This window comes from Schistocerca serialis, chromosome 5, assembly GCF_023864345.2.
Source record: "Schistocerca serialis cubense isolate TAMUIC-IGC-003099 chromosome 5, iqSchSeri2.2, whole genome shotgun sequence".
Lineage (NCBI taxonomy): Eukaryota > Metazoa > Arthropoda > Insecta > Orthoptera > Acrididae > Schistocerca > Schistocerca serialis.
In genome coordinates this window covers 610,826,846-610,847,258 of record NC_064642.1, presented here as the reverse complement: position 1 = coordinate 610,847,258, position 20,413 = coordinate 610,826,846, and the positions used below count along the sequence as shown (strand labels likewise).

General features: G+C 40.3%; 1 protein-coding gene across 2 annotated transcripts in view; it reads right to left on the bottom strand.

The window, feature by feature from the left end:
* Positions 1–19,973, bottom strand: part of LOC126481031 (sialic acid synthase) — a 64,847-nt gene extending 44,874 nt beyond the window's left edge. Inside the window, exon 1 of one of the 2 annotated variants that reach the window (XM_050104507.1) lies at positions 19,575–19,973. The gene's annotated coding sequence lies outside the window, so the exon portion shown is untranslated. Of the gene's footprint in view, positions 1–11,826; positions 11,837–19,574 lie in introns of those variants that run through there. The other variant, XM_050104508.1, reaches the window with a different exon arrangement.
* Between the last annotated feature and the right edge of the window lie 440 nt (positions 19,974–20,413).

The following is a 20,413-nucleotide window of genomic DNA, read 5'->3' as shown; positions in this document are numbered from 1 at the left end:
GGTTTTGATCTTCAACCAGGACTGTTGCATCCTCTGCTGATGTAACTCCTTTCTTTTTTCTGTCCAGGGGGTACCTTTCCTTCGGGGCTTTTCCTGAAATCCTCGACTTCCTTCAGAGTTTGTCTCACAGACTGTCTGTTCTGGAGATCAGTTATTCCCATTTCTTTAATGTCCTTTTCAATTTCGTCAGCCAAGTGGTGCGAACCTTCTTTTTTTGCCAGAAGGTGAACAGACAGTGGGTCAATCTGTTTGGAGGCAATCTTGCAACATGGCTATAAAAAGATACCCTTCTTTTTCCTGTACAGTCAGAGAGCCTCTCAATATGTTCATAGAGCTCTGAGTTATGTCACCTGAATTCCCCAGCTTCTTCTGCTGGCCCTAGGATCTTCCTGAGGATTCTCCTCTCACTGACTTCCAATTTCTCCATCAGACCCTCTCCGGTTCATGGAAAGACAGGCATTTTTTGTTGTAGTTGATCATAGTCAGTGGATAGGCTAGTTCCAACTTGTTGACTTTCATGGATAATGACTTTTATGATAAGTTGGGTTCAAACCGATACTTAAATTTCTCAGTTCTTTCGGAGTTTCCCTGGTCTAGCAACATCTCTTTGATGTTGGTGAAGAACTCTGTTTTTTCCAGTGACACTTGAAGACACCCTTTGGCTACCTGTTTTCTGAGGCGGTTTACCTTCATTTTGCCATTTCAAGAGAATCAGCAATCAGTGACATTTCATTTGCAAAAGTCAGGCAATCTACAATCAGTTCTTCGTTCTTACAGTCCAGGTAGACACCACTCTGAATACCCAAACCGGTCGTTTCGTGCGCCATTCTCTCACATTCTTTTCAAGGGCTCATAAGCTTTCACGTATTTTGTATAAATATTTACAGTTATTGTGAGCCAGAGATACCCTGGGACCAGCCCCCTGGTGGGAGGTCAACTTTGACACCTAACCAGCGGTCCTCCAGTCACTGTAGAATTCTGGCATTGTTCTCACATCACAGAATTGTAAAAAGAGGTGCCAAATGACAGTGACAAACTCCAAATGAAGTTAAATAAATGTAGAACCAAATCTTCCATTTGGATGTTGTTACTTAATAACAGCAAAGGCAATGAGCCCTCAAGCATCAGTTTTTGCTGCAAAGCAGTGAAATTGGGGCACTAAAATGATGTGGGCCACTGACAGAGATGCATCACAACGACAATGGGATAAGCCCTCTTGCCTGAGGATGTGGCAATGAGTCAGCTAGGTGCAGCTGATACAAGTCAACAAAGTGTGTGTGTGTGTGTGTGTTTGAGGTTTACGGGCGCTAAACAGCGTGGTCATCAGTGCCCAAAGTCAACAAAGGATAGTGGATTCTCTTTAGAAATGATGAACTGGAGATTGCCATGTGCTAGTGGTCCCTTTTATTGCTCATGATCTGTATGTAGTGGCTGCAATGTACCATTTCCTGTTCCAAGCTTCCAACAGCCAAAGACACAGTGTTGACCACAAGTTGGATTCCAGTATCCCCACTCCAAGATTTCCATCTTGGTAGCTGTCTTTGCCTGTTGATCAGTATGGTTGATCCCCAGAATACCAATGTGACTACTGGATGCAGAGGAATTCAGTCAAACTCACAGTACTGCAGAGTTCAGTAGGAAGATTGTGTATGATTATTTAAAACAAGTGATTCTGAGGATAGCACTACAGATTCTCATAAGGTCAGTGCAAATGTTTTTGGAGAAAGGGGGGGGGGGAGGGAAGACTTGAATAATGGCCATTAATTCTATTGTAAAAAACACTACGTACTTATGGTAGAGAGTGAAGTTTGCGATCTCTGAAATGCATGAAGGCATACCTGATGTGATCATTGATCTTTGAGCCAACATTGAAGAACTGTAGTAAATTGAAAATGCCAGACAGTTATGGATGGCGAGACAACAGGCGCTAAAGTCTCTGCAAGCTCATTAATCACCATAAGAAAAAGGGCCACAGTTACTATAAACTCCTGAGGAACTCTGTTCACTTGAGCATGAGGGGAACTGTAGATGTACCTAAGCAAACACAAAAAATTGAAGACTCGAGAGTAGGCCCCTAAAGCCCATTCATGCAGTGTCGTAAGGGCATGAAGTGTCATAGGCCTTTCTGAAATGATATAAGACAACAATGAGATGTTGGCAATAGGCAAAACCCATCCTTACAGCAGACTTCAGGCAAATTAAATGATCAGTTGTTCACTGGCCCTCCCAACATCTACACTGGGAGTCGGACAAAAGACACCTCAAGGGACCAATACAGCCACCAATTCACCATTTGTATGAAAAACTTATGCAGCATGGGCTCTAGCTGTCCATCTCATATGGGTTTTTATCCACTTTCGAGACTAGGACAATTGTGCTTTCCCTCTATTGATTTGAGAACTCACTCCAGATATGACTGAAGATTGCAGTCGGTAATCCACTGATAGGTGCTGTAGCATCTGATTGGTGGATTCTATCATGTCCAAGTACCATTCATTCCCTTCACTGAAAAGATCATTATATGCTTCCAGACACTGTGCAGTGAAGAACAGGCTCTTTATCCATCTTTTGTGAATACAAAAATGAAAGGATTATTGTCAGACACAGAGTCATGAGCAAAGGGTGCTGCAAAGTGATCTGCAATAACAGTAGCATCAGTATGAACAATACCAACAGCACTGGTTATTAGCTGATGGCCACTGATATGACTGGCTCATACCTGTGACAAAGAGGTGTGGATCCCCATGGTAGTGACAGATCTTTCCCATCATTCCTTCTTCTGGTGGTTTATGTAACGGCATAGCCACACACATAACATTTTAAAAGTAATAAGGGTTTCCACTGAAGGGTTACACCTATGTCATTCAAGTGCCCACTGTTGTTATTGCTGTTATGTATCCAGCAGTAAATAATCATCAACATTCCCAGAGGAGTAAGACTGGGTGGCATAGCAGTGTTGAAAGCATGCCACTTAGCTTTCTTGTGGGTCCCCTGTAAGGGTACTTGGCTGGTTAACAGTGTTAGAAGAACATGACATTCAAGAAATGATCACTTTCAAAGAGATCATCATGCATCCTCCTTTGGATCGAGGGAAGGAGGATAGAGCTACAGATTGAGAGCTCAGTTGCTAAACATATTATATGTGCCACACTAAAATGACTAAAAGTATTGCTGTTCTTTAAACTGATGTCGAGCTCTGTGGTAACTTGTTCCATGGGGGTTGCATCCAACTATGGGCTGTGGGCACTGCAATTACCTGGGAGGAGGAAAAGTGGAGATTGCTAATAGATCAGGTTAACAAGCTCTTGACAGGTAAGCTCTCTGTATGTGGAGGGAGACAGTTATTACAGAGGGTAAAATCCAAAATTATATGTATGGAGAAACAGCCACAGCCTCTTATGGTGTACTGAGTGGTACGTGATTATTAAAACCATCTACAAATACCAACATATAGACACCACAAGATGCTCATTCAATACCAGCTCTATTTTTGAAAGACATGTTGATTACTTAGGATAGGTGCCTATGTTTCAGCAAATCAATTTTCTTGAGGGTGGTACATATTGCTGTATAAAATAACAGTAGCTGTCTTGAGTTCCACTAGGTGGTGAAAATAACTGTTGCAGTTGAACTACATGATGGCCCCAAGTGTACACAGTGGATGTTGGAAATAGTTGGGCCACATTTCAGCTTCTGCTTTCATGACCTATTAAGTAGGAAAGAAATAAAGGGTAATAATTTCAACACCAGCAGTGAAGGAGCAAGGTGGGGGGGGGGGGGGGGGGAGGAGGGGAGGGGGGGGGGGTCTGCTGTATTCACCTTAAACTATGGTTTTTTCCTTGTCTTCTTTTTTGATTTTATCTTTATTCTCCTTACAATGCTTTGTCTCTGACTGGGGAGGTATTTGGATATATATCTGGAAGGACAACTGAATTGTTCTGCAGCCCATTGCAGATGCCTCTGTCATCTAGTCGCTGATGCCTGACAACAAGGCTGGTTAGCAGGGTCAGAGGACGATAACCTTCCACTGCTGAGAGAGTAGGACTCTTTCCTGGCAGGTGGTAGGGAACTGGGTCCTTGATGTGCATGCTGTGGGAGCAGAGGTGTAGGGTGCCATGCCCATCTCACGAAGAATTCTATTGAGACAACCATCTGGCCCCAACACTACGTGAGATCTAGATGTCTTTACCCATGCTCTACACGGGGTTTAATCATTGTTTTTGTGAAGTATGCATACAGTTGTCTGAACCGGATATGTTTTCTTTGCTTCAAAATATGAAAGATGGTCAAAAGTTTTGTACTCCTGTATTGATCTTTCTTTCTTCAAAATACAGTAATTCAAACTCCAAGAGGAATGTTACTCTTCACAGTTTATATATATTGGCAGTTCATACATACAGTTTCTTATGCAACAGCCTTCTGTCTCCAAACTTGAAGTCATTTGTGCAGCAAGAAAACATATGACTAAAACACATTCATTAGAAACACCACATGTGCTTAAAACATATGACTTTACATCACAGTAACAAACCACACTTTTATCTTTTTGGTAATATGTCTCCTCTGAAAGCTAAAATAAAAGCACCAATGTCAACTGTTATCTTTTTGTCCCTGTTCTACACAAGGGACAAAATGGACACCCTGTTCATCCAAGTTTGCATTTCATCTGGCTGCAATGGAAAATTGCACTTTGTAGCATGTTGAGGCTCTCATAAGGAGGTGAGTAGACATCACTGTTTTAATCAGAATGGACCCACTTCACATCTTGTTAGTTTTGGTTAATTTCCTGAATTCTTTCTCAACATTACAACAAAAAACTCTGTTTTTGTGGTAAAAAAAAATTATCATCTGTTCAGCTACAAACTAAGTGCAGCACTGTAATTTATCATTGTTTCTTTTGTGTTTGCTTTCCTCCCATAGCATGGACATGGAAGGAAAAGTCATGGGGTCATAACATCCTGCATTGAAATGGTGTATTCTCCTGAGTGAGACTGCTGAGGGTCTTGTGAGCAGCAGTGTAAGGAAATTTGAATCTTTTCATTAAAGATCATCTGCCATAGTACTACCCTCTCCGATCGAGGACTCTCCCAGAGACTGGGTACTGTGTTAGGATTTTGGCACCTAATACAATTTAATCAAACAAGAAGTGCTTACGATAGGATTGCACAGTGGATGGAATGTGCACCCCATTGGACAAGCCTCCCCATACTACTGTAAAATTTTGAAAGAATGGCAGTCAAACCCATATGCAGGAATCATATGTGAATAACAGAAATAAGTATGAAAAGAAAGTCTGGAGAAAACATTGTAAATCATCATAATCAGTGTCCTACAGAGAACCCATTTGTTGACAAGGAAGCAATCCTACAGATCAACTCAGAAAAAATGAATAGCCAAATAGTAGGATTGCGCCAAAGGAATTAAGTATTCTTCTTTGTAGACTTATTGAAATTTCCCATTATCCTACGAATGAACCAAAGCTTGTCACCTACTTTATCTATGAGTGACCCCATGTGATCATTCCATTCGATACCACTACAAAGTGTTACATCCAGGTATTTCTACACTCCTGGAAATGGAAAAAAGAACACATTGACACCGTCAGACCCACCATACTTGCTCCGGACACTGCGAGAGGGCTGTACAAGCAATGATCACACGCACGGCACAGCGGACACACCAGGAACCGCGGTGTTGGCCGTCGAATGGCGCTAGCTACGCAGCATTTGTGCACCGCCGCCGTCAGTGTCAGCCAGTTTGCCGTGGCATACGGAGCTCCATCGCAGTCTTTAACACTGGTAGCATGCCGCGACAGCGTGGACATGAACCGTATGTGCAGTTGACGGACTTTGAACGAGGGCGTATAGTGGGCATGCAGGTGGCCGGGTGGACGTACCACCGAATTGCTCAACACGTGGGGCTTGAGGTCTCCACAGTACATCGATGTTGTCGCCAGTGGTCAGCGGAAGGTGCACGTGCCCGTCGACCTGGGACCGGACCGCAGCGACGCACGGATGCACGCCAAGACCGTAGGATCCTACGCAGTGCCGTAGGGGACCGCACCGCCACTCCCCAGCAAATTAGGGACACTGTTGCTCCTGGGGTATCGGCGAGGACCATTCGCAACCGTCTCCATGAAGCTGGGCTACGGTCCTGCACACCGTTAGGCCGTCTTCCGCTCACGCCCCAACATCGTGCAGCCCGCCTCCAGTGGTGTCACGACAGGCGTGAATGGAGGGACGAATGGAGACGTGTCGTCTTCAGCGATGAGAGTCGCTTCTGCCTTGGTGCCAATGATGGTCGTATGCGTGTTTGGCGCCGTGCAGGTGAGCGCCGCAATCAGGACTGCATACGACCGAGGCACACAGGGCCAACACCCGGCATCATGGTGTGGGGAGCGATCTCCTACACTGGCCGTACACCACTGGTGATCGTCGAGGGGACACTGAATAGTGCACGGTACATCCAAACCGTCATCGAACCCATCGATCTACCATTCCTAGACTGGCAAGGGAACTTGCTGTTCCAACAGGACAATGCACGTCCGCATGTATCCCGTGCCACCCAACGTGCTCTAGAAGGTGTAAGTCAACTACCCTGGCCAGCAAGATCTCCGGATCTGTCCCCCATCGAGCATGTTTGGGACTGGATGAAGCGTCGTCTCACGCGGTCTGCACGTCCAGCACGAACGCTGGTCCAACTGAGGCGCCAGGTGGAAATGGCATGGCAAGCCGTTCCACAGGACTACATCCAGCATCTCTACGATCGTCTCCATGGGAGAATAGCAGCCTGCATTGCTGCGAAAGGTGGATATACACTGTACTAGTGCCGACATTGTGCATGCTCTGTTGCCTGTGTCTATGTGCCTGTGGTTCTGTCAGTGTGATCATGTGATGTATCTGACCCCAGGAATGTGTCAATAAAGTTTCCCCTTCCTGGGACAATGAATTCACGGTGTTCTTATTTAAATTTCCAGGAGTGTATAAGTTGACTGGCTTCAACTGTGTCATGTTGACATCATGGTATTAGGATATTACAGTTTTGCATTATACGAAATGCACAACTTTACATTTCTGAACATTTAACCCTCAAGCAGGTGTAAAGTGCACCAATTCCAAACAACATTGTTTTGTACCCAACATAGTTTTGTACCGTTCCATTGTTCTTTTACAATTGCAAACTCATACCTATTGCTCCATTACTGCTTTAGCTAAACAGTAATAAATTATGTTATCGTAAGTCCAAATGAGCATCAGTAATATAAAATACACAGCGAGATAGATTGGAAACAATTTACATTTCCTGCAAGAAAACAACCCAGCACAATCCCACAATGAGGCAGTTATCTATGAGGATAGTAATCAAATAAGTAGTTGGCAGGGATCTGATGCAACTGCACTGCTTAATGCTTTGAGTGGGTAATTACTGTGGGGGCAACACTTGTAAGGGGCATCACCGGGATATAATGAAAGATTTATTTTATTGTTTAACTAAACAATGATTTAGCTCATATAAGGTAAGCTCATTTTATCACTGCTTAATTAAACTAAGATTAAACTGTAATTATGATCATACAGTACATATTTAACTTGGTAACATCAAGACAGCTACCCTTTACACGTGTAAAAAATGCACCACATGCCCACTCATGTCATAAAAAGCAGCGTGTCTGCCTCTAGGATTAAAATAAGTCGCCAATCTTTGCATCACTTTGAAATCTTATCTAGCTCTGAGTATATTTGTACATCTTTCAATGGAAAATCCAGGATGGAATGTAACATCTTTTTTCAGATAGCACTTCATAAGAATATCTGCATCATCTTGTCTGCCAGGTCATTAATATATGACCTGAACAACAAGCATCCCAACACACATCCCTGGGGCACACAGGATACTACTTCTACATCTGTCAATGACCCACCATCTAAGACATCCTGCACCCCCCCCCCCCCCAAGTAAGAAACCCATTATCCTGTCAAAAATTTCATGTGATACACCATATAACTATAATTTTGTTCATATGCATTGGTGTGGTATCAAGTTAAATGTTTACCAGAAGTCAAGAAATATTGGCTCAACCTGATTGCCTTGATCCATTGCTTTCAGGATGTCATGTGAGAAAAGAATAAGTTTAGTTTCATGTGACTGAAGTTTTCAGTCATTCTGTTCATGATATGCTGTAATGTTTGAGCTCAAAATATGTACCAAGATTCTAAAATAGATGGCTGTCCCTAATTTGGATGGTTGTTTTGTGGATCACTCCTGATGCTGTGCTATCTCCCTCCCCCCGGGGAGATCTACATTGATCTACAATATACAATGGAAGATAAAAAAAGATGCACACCAGAGGAATTATCTGAATGGGACAGAAATTGGTAGACTGATGCATGTGTACAGACAAATAAATGATTACTATTTCAGAAAAATTGAATGATTTATTCAGATGAAAGGGCTTCACAAATTGAGCAAGTCAACAGCTCGCTGGTCCAACTCTGGTCCTTATGCAAGCAGTTATTCAGCTTGGCACTGATTCATAGAGTTGTTAGATGTCCTCCTCTTGAGAGATATTGTGTCAAATTTTCTCCAATTGGCATGCCAGATCGTCAAAATCCCGAGATGGCTGGAGGGCCCTGCCCATAATGCTTTAAACATTCTCAATTAGGGAGAGATCCTGGGATCTTGCTGGCCAAAGTAGGATTTGGCAAGCACGAAGACATCAGTAAAAACCCTCGTCATGTGCAGTTTGGCATTATCTTGCTGAAATGTAAGTTGACGATGGCTTGCCGCGAAGGGCAACAAAACAGGGCAAAGAATATTGTTGATGCACTGCTGTACTATAAAGGTGCTGTGGATGACAACCAAAGGGGTACCTCCCCTCAAAATAAATAGCACCCTGAACCATCACTTCTGGTTTCAGGCCATATGATGCACCACTGCCCGGGCTGCCTCCAGACACATCATAAGTCTGAGTCTCATTGACATTGTAGAATTGTCTACAGTAATGAGCCCCATTTCGAATTCAGTCCCAATGACCACTGAATGTGTGTCTGGAGACGCACTGGACAGTGGTGGGATACCAGGCTGACTGTTGCCTGTCATATGGTCCGATAGCCAGGAGTGATGGTCTGGGGTGCCATTTCTTCTCATAGCAGGACCCTTTTTGGTACAATCCAAGGCACCCTTACAGCACAGTGGCACACTGACAATATTCTACGTCCCATAATGCTCACTCACACACGGTGAGAATTCCTACTGGAGTCTTCTTTCTTGCTTAACCTTACATTGGAGAGCAAGGTTGCAGGATCTATCACTAATTGAGAACGTGTCAAGCATTATGGGCAGGATCCTCCAGTCATCTTGGGATTTTTGATGATCTAACATGCCGATTGAAGAGAATTTGGCACAGTATCCCAAAGGAGGACATTCAACAACTCTACCAACCAATGCCAAGCCAAATAACTGCTGGCGTAAGGGCTAGGGATGGACCATTGCATTATTGATGTGTTCAGTTTGTGTAGCTCTTTCTTTTGAAAAAATCATCCAATTTTCTGAAACTGTAATCATTGTTTGTTTGCACATGTACATCACATCTTCCTATTTCCACCCAGTTCAGGTAATTCCTTCATGGTGTGTCACTTTGTTTTTGGTCTTAATGTATATTATGGTTAAGAGAGGGACTAACTAAGCTGCAAATCTGTATAGAAACTGAGAGGGATCCATCGGACCCTTTTAGCTGTTGTTGAATTCCACTGACACTGATATGTATAGCACTCAGCATTGCAGTAGTGTAAGAATTAAACATGGGCAGTACTCAAGGTCTTTCTTTGTAAAGGAACATATGAAAACAAAGTTAAGTAATTCCGCTTTTGCTTTGATACCCTAAAATTCGATTCCTGTCATTCAGTCATCTATGAGAGTATGGACACTAACCTACATGCCACTGACAGCCTTTTTTGACCAGAATTTATTTTGGTTTTGTGAAAGGTCTTTCAGTGAGATTCTGCCACACTAGTTACTTAAGGCTTCCCACACTGTCTTTTTTTAACATCTCTCTATCTATGGCACTATGCTTTATCATACACTTATTGTGCAGTAGTTGCTGTTTCTTTAAAATTTCTTTACAGAGACTGCATATCATGGAGGGTCCCATCATACTGTTTTAATGGGTACATATCTAACTGTTGGTCAACTATTTTCCTAAACTAGAGCCACAGGTGCCCACAGATAGATGCTGTATGTTCCATATTGAGATATGACACATCTACATCTTTAATTTACTGAACATGTATATCTATCAACTTGTTTTGCTTGCACTTCATATTTCGTAATCACAGTTGTAATGGATACCAGTTTCTGTATTGGAATCCTCCAAGAAGTCTGGTCAGTTTTTTTCCATAACATCTCATATATTTCCATCATGAGAGGGCTTCTGAACCATCTGTTCTAGGTAGTTTTCAAAGAAATTGTTTAGTATTGTTTCACCCAATGTCATGTCACTTTCACAACCTAAATCAATAATTATACTGATTGATTGTTGGATGATTAGTTTCCTCCAATGAGGAAAATGTGAATGGGAGACATATGTACTAGCAAGCTGAGGTTTTCTCTAAAGTTTTCAATTACATCTGGCTGCACATGTGTATATGATGGTTAATAGAAGGACCTAATTGTAAGTTTTTCCTCACCCTTGATACTGATTCTTGCACAAACACTAATGCATGCAGCTTGAATTTCACAAAAATCATCCTCTTGCAGGCTATGTGCCCCACTCACCTCAATGTCATTTTAATCAAATCTTCCACTCCAGTACATTTCCTGATCAGTTTGTTTGCTTCCTGATCTCCCCAGCAATTCCTAAAGCATGGTTCCCATGAAGACAATACAGTATGCAATACAACATGTTACAATAAAGATCACGCGATGCAATGCTTATACACGCGACACTAGTGGTCCCAATGGTGTGATACAACAAGCAACAAGACAGCATGAATGCATCGGTGGCAGCATGCATTACAATTTCTAACAAGGTGTGAACAAGTGCCAGTAGTGACATTGATTCCTTTGCAACACGTGAATTAAGCAACATCATTAACTTAGGCAATTATGTCATCAGCAATAGTGATATTTATGTCAATAAAAATGGAACATTAAACAACAACACATTCAGTAAGTGCTCCACGTGAAAGCGTCATCAGCAGCAGACTAGTTTGTTTTATCATGTTTCAGAAGAATTTACAAATAAAACTACTGAAAATAACAATCAAGATGGAGCCATGTAATTGACAAAACTACACATGCGAAGGAAGGCTCATATTCTGCCTTAAGTAAAACCTCAGATTAATTAACCATTGTATCAGTGTTTATTATTGCTCACAGATTTCTTACTCTTCCATTTAAGTTTGTTGCAGATTCAAATCCTCTCTCAGTAAATTTGTCCTCAAGGTGGTGACATCCAGAGCAGAGTATGCTTTAGTTATATCACTAGCAAAATCCAATTTCACATTCATTATTCCTGGAACAATTGCCTTTTGTTCAACAATAAGTGAACAAAAACAGTTACTGAATGTTTCATGACTGAAGCTATTACTGCAGACAATAAAAATTGCTGCATACAGAACACAGCTACCTCTTTAGTTGGATATGCAGTTATCTATCTCTAATAATAAAATGAAAACAATTCTTAAAGCAATGTTAAATGTGGCTGTAACCAACTTCACAAAACACATACTAAAGAGTAAAATGAGCCACAATTCCACATAGTGCGCACCTGTAACAAGTATGGCAGTCATAGCGTGTTGCGGCCAAACATAAAAATGTATCACTTACTTGGGACTGGAAAGAGACATTGCTCTCCTTCCAGTGTTGAATGTTAGCTACATTCCGTATGCAGAAAGTATGCCCTAAAATGCCCCAAACATAAAGTGGTGAGCAACTACATTCTTCGCTGCAAACTTTTCAAAATTTGCCTGACGGTCTACTTTTTTTTTAAGTAGCACAATAACTATGAGCAATAGCGAAAAGAAAACCAGTTCATTAACAAGCTGTGATGTGACACTATAAGATGTGATAAAATAAATTTTTTTCACCAAATAGTTTCCTTAGAATCAAATGAGAAAGACTGCACAGTGGAGAACAGATGCAAATCTAAAAAAACTGCGGTTTTTATTTTTTTATGCAAAAAGTAAAAGCTTTTCTAAGAAACTAAGTAGAATGATAGGTGTAACTTTGTTTCATTTACATAAAGCAATTTTTTTGCAGGTACATGCAGTGGCTCGAAATTTGGTTCTCCCCACCCCTCCCAGTGTATCATATAACAAAGCTGCATGGAGCAGCCAGCATATCATGTTGTTCTGGCAGTATGATGGAGGTACATGATGCTGGTGTGTCACTGCCATCTCAGTGTTAACCAGTTAAGTCAATTCAACTATGTTTCTATGTGATACACCAATGTAGGTTGCTTCTGTGTAATGCCACAAGTCGCATCGTGTATTGTGTCATATCGCCTCAGTGGAAACTGTGCCTAACAGTCATCTCCCCATGCTTACCAAGCTCCTGGGTTTTTGAGTAGTTTCCACATCAAAATTCAATGTTTTATTGCTTTGCTTCAGAACTGGTAATGCACTGATTGTAAAATCCTTTTCAGGCACATAAAAAATCTTAGTTTTGCAAATCTTATTTAGTTTATCAAAATCATACCGTGTTCATACCTCCATTTATTTATTTATTTTCTTTCTATTCAGCCATCACCTTTTTGACATCGACATCCATCAATCATTTCTTGACTTCCGTGTTAATTTGCACTATTTTCATTCCAATACATTAGTCCTTTCATATACTGGTACCTGATTTTCAGTCCTACAGCACTTTTCAACATGCTCTATTAAGTTCTTCCATTTGTTGTTAAATTATATCTGATCTGAGAGAAATAGAAACTTGCTAATGCTTCAGGTATGCTACATTCACAAATATTTTCTTCTTTTTCACAAGATGGATAATCTAGGATGGAATGACAACTTTTACGTGTGCCTGTCTGTTACTCTGTCTGGTGAGTATCATTCTTCATTTTGCACATTTTCAAATCAGAAAATAGATTTCAGTGGATATATCAAAACAAACAGTGTTTTGCAAATGATATTTCGTTGTTTACTTGTAGTGCAGCCGAACTTCAACAACATATAGAAGTACTTCACAGAGCAAGTTTGAACGCAGAACCTAAAAATCTATTGTAACAATATTAAAATAATGTTTAGTCAACACATTGAAAAGAAAACCGTATACATTTAAATTGAAGTTATAGAACCAACTAATGAGTTTTTGTATTCAGAGCAGCTGAACACAATGACTGGACAGGAAGCAAAATAAACAGAAGAGTAAACATAGACTGTGAGGAAGTAATATTTGTTTTATGGATAAATGTTTTCAGTGACCAGTCATTTATTGTTATGTATACTGCACTTTGTTTTCGCATTTGTACATGATGATGATAGATGGGACAATTATAAGTGCAATATTATTTTCAAAATGCAAAGGTTTTCTTGCTTTAGTACATATAATGTCAAAGATATTTTTCCTGAAAGAAGTCAAAGATACTATTTCTCCATACCAAATTTATGCATATAAAAATAAGAATGAGTGAACAGATATAAATTTGGTTATTATGAATTTACAGTTTTTAAGGTGGTAAGCTGGTGCAGACATATGTGACATGACATGCCAGGTTAAAGTAGAGGATTGTTGCAGGTTTTCATTTAAAGAGACAAGTAGTAAAGTCAAGACACAGATGGCAGTGTTCAGGTGTGAGCCATTTTTATTGATGGACAGTATGGTCTGTGGGGGTTGTTACAATGTGCTCACTGCAGTAATGCCTGACCAGTATGTGAACATCACTGTTGGTCATTTATTCTAGAAAAGTCCGCCTCAATATGTGACTGGTCAGTGAGGCCGAATGCCCAGATTCAATTCCTGGCTGGCTTGGGGGTTTTCCCCACTCAGGGACTGGGTGTTGTGTTGTCTTCATCATCATATCATCCCCATCGATGTGCAAGTCGCCGAAGTGGCGTCAACTCAAAAGACTTGCACCAGGTAACTGGTCTACCCAACAGAAGGCCCTAGTCACATGACATTTCATTTCATTCTAGGAAAACTATACTTTGACATTTAGTATGCCAGCAGTGGTAGGCCTATTCATGTACACATTGTTATCACAAGCATTTGTGGTTTCTGGACGATACCAACTAGCACAATGACATGCTGTCCTGAGTCCAACCCACAGCATCAATGGGAACATGTCCACAACCATTGCAGTGCTACATGACATACCATGTGAATGAATTTTTACAGTTCATTAGTGATGTGTACATAAGAAGGTGGTTGTAGCTTGCTGTGATCACACAGCCAGGTCCACTACCACCATCCACATGTCAATACGTATGATACACTTCTATCCACTGGTTCCACACACGCATCACTGTCATCATTTTTACCCATTTGGACCCATTAACATTCTGATACTGCACTGTTTGAAGTAAATGAGACACATTAACACTTGCTTGCACAGTTCCACTTTTGTGACTCACCACCAATCAAGTACAAACACACTTTCTCTGCAGTCCTTGTTGCTTACTGACGGCACATAGTCCTGCAAACCTCAGTTTTAATTTATTTAAGTTTCTACTAGCACTAATATTAATGTACAAATGTAACCAAATGAAATTATGAATACATTATCGCTGAATTAAAAAAAGAATCCGTATGTTATTGGCTTGATCTAATGTTAACCTCAGATAAAAGAAATCAGTAGAGATATAATTTGATACATGAATAAAATAAATTATAACTAATTCATAAAGACCAAGTTCTAAACACAACAATTATCTTTATTCCCATCAAAATTACAGCAGAAATTACATACTGGTGGACAAGTCTTCACAATTTTTCTCACAATACTGCTTCACATAAAAAAACTTAAAAATGATTTCATTTAATGATCAATCATAGCTATAGACCCATAAAAATGTGTTATTCTGCAACTGATTGGGCCATCCAGCATTACTTTTACCTCATTGTACCAGTACCTCTCTCTTGTTTTACAAAGGCAATGGTTTGTGTTTGTCTGGGTCCATCAAAAAGAATGACTTTTGTCACTTTGTAGCAGTGTTCTTTGTATAAAAGCTAGGTTCAAACCCTAACTACCAGCAGAGCAGTACTTTAAATTATTAGCAGTCATTCCTACACACTTTTCTGGGAAGCATCTGATTCCACCTGTCTGCTTTGACCTGTGACATAAAGGCGTTGTGTGATGTCACTGTGGCATGGTGTTTTCGAGTCAGGTCATGTTTGTAGATGACAGGTGGTTGTATTTAGTGGTGTGCTCTTGTGGTGGATGTTCATGTTTGTAGTTGTTTGTGTTATGTTTGGTATTCCGTCAACTGACTGATGTGTAATCATTCTGTGAAGTAGTTGTTGGAAGAGAGTGTCGTGTCACCAGTGAGTTGAAGGAAGCGTGTGTTGTGCCGCCTGTTTAGGGGGTTTATGAATTCATGTTTGTATTAGGTATGATTAGTGTTGTGTGTTTTTTATGGAGCAAAATGTAATAGTGTTTTTCTTACTTTTTGTTAGTAATGGATATGTCAGAAAAATTTAATAGTTATTCTCTCCTGGTTGCACTGGGCAATGATGACAATAAGGTTTTTGCTGGTGTTTGGCTTGATTGTTGACTCCATGATGTGTCATGTGTGATGAGATTATGAAGTTGACTTAGAGTCCCAGCTTCTCATACCAGGGACTTGTATTTGTAGCAGTGTTGCCGTTACAATGTTTGGCACCCGAGGCATGTCATTCAGGTGATCTAGGTTGGACATCAGGAGATAGTTTTATTTACACATTATCTTTGTCATGGATCATCTTTATATTTTTGTGTTCATAAAATAGGAATAAATGTGCAATGGAAAGATTTTCTTTTTGTAAGGAAGTTGTGCAAAATATATGAAGTATAGGGGAAGTTTGGGGGGGGGGGAGGGGTGAGGGGAGGAGGTTCTGCAGTGGTATTGAGACTGACAAGTCCAATTTGGGAAAGGGAAGCATTGGAGGGGTGGTTATCATGCTGGTTTACGGGCATGGGGTGTTATTTTGGGGGTTGGGTTTTTAGGTTGTGTTTTGAGTATTGCAGAATCAAACTGAGAGGGTACTTATGGAGTTGATAGAAGAACATATTGAGGAGAGGAGTGCTGTCATGTTTGATGCCTTTTTTCATCTTATAGGAGATTGAGGATATAGAGGTTCCATCCTTTAATAGTGATTCATAGTGCAGAGTTTAAGAATTATGATACCCGGGCTTATACAAATTACAAATACAAAAGACATGTTCGGGGTGGGGAGTGGGGGGGGTGGGGGGGGAGGGTGCAGGGGGGGGGGGGGTTGCATCAGATCTGTTGTAGCAAGGGGAAAGAGGTTCTCTTCCAATTTGCAATCTCATTTAGATAAATATTGCTGATGAAAGTGTGTTCCAGAAAAGCAATGTGTTTTTTGAGGTCAGTGGGGAGATTGTATAGGCCAAGGGTTGTGAGTTCAATGCATTGGGTTTGGGGAGGGGGGACAATGAGGTGTTCACGTCTCTCTTCTGGTGTGGATTAAGTCTAGATTTGCAGCCCTCTCACCTATCTTCCATAATGGAACTAAATAAAATTGATTACCTCTGTCTTTTAATTCTTCTCTTTCGGACCAGCTACTCTGTTCTGAAGCACCATGTTACATCAAACTACTTCTCCTAGCAGTTTATGCTGCACCCTAACACTAAAAGAAAAAGGTTTTTTATCTTCTTCAACTTAACTAAATGACAAAAGCCTGTCTTCAATTAACTCTCTATTCTCCTTACGTAGGTATACATTATTCCACAAGACCTCATCTCCAGCTATATAGTTCATTAATAATAACAAAATAACACAATTTCCACTATTTTATAACATCTTGCAGATAATTAGTGGTAGCATATCTTTGGGCTGCACCTACCAAGAGTAGGCAACCCCGACGCCTGTGCTGCCCTGTCCTCATTTTCTGCTCAGCCATTATGCTGCACCCATGAAACCCTTGACATCTGCACATTTCCCACACAATGGGCTGTTCTTGCCTTAATTCTAAATGCAATGACAACTTAACTTCATGATCACCTTTCCTTACTAGAAGGACGTAAGTGTGACCTATAATTTCCCCTGGAATGATATGAAACACTTTTTTTCTGTTTTGTAATATGTGGTTGTTTTAATGTTTTTCATATTTTTTCTGTTTCTTTATGAGTGTTGTGTTTAGGAGTGGTACTGGGTGAGTTGGTGTAGGTTAAAAGGGGGGGGAAAGATTGGGAGCCTGGAGTTTTTTGGAGGATTTTGTTTCATTTGTGTTTATGTGCGTGCTCTTTTGGAGTAGATTTGTTTCGGCTAATAGTTTTTTGTTTGCATTTAATTGGTCAAGTGAATCTGGGGTTTTCAGCATTTTGAGCTGTGTTTTGGGTGCGTCTTGGTTTTTTGGCATCGAGAGGTCGGTTTGAACTATATAGGTCATGCGAAATGTACGATTCCTGAGGTTTGGTGTTCGTAACGTAATGTTGTGCGGTGAGAATCTTTTGTTTTGATTTTCTAGATGACGTACATTTTGGGATGGTGCTGTTTTTTGTATTGTCGTATATTTATCTTGTCTCTCCCTCCCCCTCAAAACCCCCTACTTCCTGCTGTCATCCCATTCATTTCATTTTATTTCTGGAGTGTTCGCATTTGTATGTTGTGACATTATGGTTACCATAATGCATAAGCTGTAAGTAGGGGTTTCCGCCATCTTGTTGACATCGTGGGTCAATACAGACTGGTGGCATCGGACTCTTCTGTAAGTTATGCCAGCACCTCTCATTATCATTATTATTATCCTTACAATGTTAAGTGCATTTACTTATACCTAAAGTTTCACAGAACAGCTCATCATATCTTACCAAACTATGTCAATTTTAAGTGTGTTTAATAGCTAGACATAGTTTCAGAAACACAAAACAAATAAACTTAAAATTTCTTTTCACTTCAGGAAAAGAAAAATATCACGAGATCAGAATTGAGTTCTAAAAGGATGTGGTAGTGTATATAACACAAGGCTCCTCAAGTGGTGTTTGTGTTTGGTCACACTGTTGATAAGAAAGTTGTCACACATGAATAAATTCTTATAAAAGCTCATCTTCACATGACTCTCCATACTTTTAAGATAAAACTTAGGAAGGCATATTTCGTGCCACAAATTTGCAAGTACTTAACTTAATTCTATCTGCACTACTGTTTAATTTTTGGAACCATGTTCAAATTGCAGGATAATGGCCGAGGACCTTAAAAGCAAACTATAATGGTGTTCATGACAGAAGTTTTTGGGAAAAAAAAGACACAGTGTAAGATGTTTTTAGTGTCACTGATTTACACCTTTTATAGCAAATGAAAAGTGAAAGCAAATGTGCAAGCCAAGAAATCCATTACATATCCAGCACTTACAGGAAAGGGAATTGTGTCTGATAGACGATGTCTCAAGAAACAAAGAATAAACCAATTACAGAAGTAGATTTCTGTCTGACAGTTGAAGAAAAATATTTTTTCATTGAGACTAGATAGAACTAAATAAAATGTTGGGTATGAGTCCCATCCCTCCCCCTAACCTCCTCTAGGCTGAAGCACCTGAAATATTTAAACATGCGGCAACACTGAAAAAGGAAATGAAGAAAAATGTGCAGTGTGTTGAATATATAAGATGGGAATTGCCGTTCATGTTTGGCTTTTTGAAGCAGAAGTTAAGTTTGTTTGTGTGAATGTTCGCCTTCTTCATTAGTTAAATATTCCCCTGAGTTTGTACCATTGCTGAATGTATTTTCTTGCTTTCCACCATAATACATCCATAACCTTACAGTAAGAGGAACAAATACCAAAATTGCTTTGCCAGAAATTTCTGTCCGCTGCAATCTTTCAACTTGTACCCTGATACCTACTATCCCGCTCATTCTTTTTCTTTTAAATTAATTCTTCGGTGAGAAAAAGTTGTGCTTCTGGGTTGAAATTACAAGCCTATGTTCACAATACGTTTTGTGGACAACTGTTTGTACGGTACCATAAACGACTTCGATTGCAGTTTGTTTAAAGAATAAAAGTATACAAGATCTCAGAGGTTTTTACAATAACAATACGTGCTCTATTCTTCGCAAACCACTGTAGAGTGCGTAGCGGAAAGTACTAGGCACCAATGCAGTAATTCCCAGTATATAAGCAGCACCACAGTATTCTAAACAATCTAACTCCATCAGCAACAAACATTTGTTCGATGTGTGGCATTGCACAAGTAAAGTTAGTTTACTGCGAAACTACTACTCATATAAGTGTTTTTCCGGCTACAATGTAATTTTGTTTCAACAGTTCAACATCGAGCACTAAATATTACTTTATTGATGCAGCATGCAACTAATTCCTAAAACATCTACGAAAGTAGCAACAGAAGGAAAATAAGCAACCTCTACGCTCTTCAAGTAATTAGGATGTATGTGCCCTGTATAAGAGGAACTTTACATTTTATACTTGTTTAGCTGCTTCTCGTTGTTGTACGGGGATAAGAACTTTTGTTTGCCTAGCTATTAACGAATTTTTCTAGGAAAGACTCTATTTATCGCTAGAAATATGCATGTTTGTCATTACTGTTCAGTTCTCAGATACGAGAACTGAAATATTTAGTAGAAACGAACAGAATCTGATTCTACGGCGAGACACCACTGCTTTTCATATAACTTCGCGCAAGCGTAGCACACTCGGCAGAATGACATGACTCATTTCACATGAGTAAATAGGAGCTCCCATCAGCCATGACTGTCTGGCGCCGGCAAAACGAATAAACGACTAGCCGCGTTGACGTTTCGGACCAGAACCGGTATCACGTGACTATGTGCTAGACTAGACCACAGTATAACCACAATCTATGTTAGACTGTGGTTGTACTGTAGCTGGCCAGACCGCAATGACAGATGAACAGCGGACGAGGAATTCGAATATGGTTGTATATTCGCGCGAACAGAGTTGACACTCGACGCAGTGGCTGACAAAAGCTACGGTAAATTGGAAATAACGCGTTGAGTGCCAACTTTGTTTGTGCCTATAGTACTTTTCCTCATTTTGATCCCTCAGTCATCTATAAGTACTAAACAAATTGTCGACTGTACTAAAATGTCTGATTCCTATTAAATGGAAAAATACGCTGCCAATTACACTTCATTTGTGCTTAAGAACCGACAGAAAGATAGCATGTGATTCTTACTTTTATAATACATGTGTGTGACCCCGCCGTAGAAGCAGACTCAATATTAAACAATAGTCATTTGCTGTCACGTACATGGTCAAGTAAGCATCATTGTGTA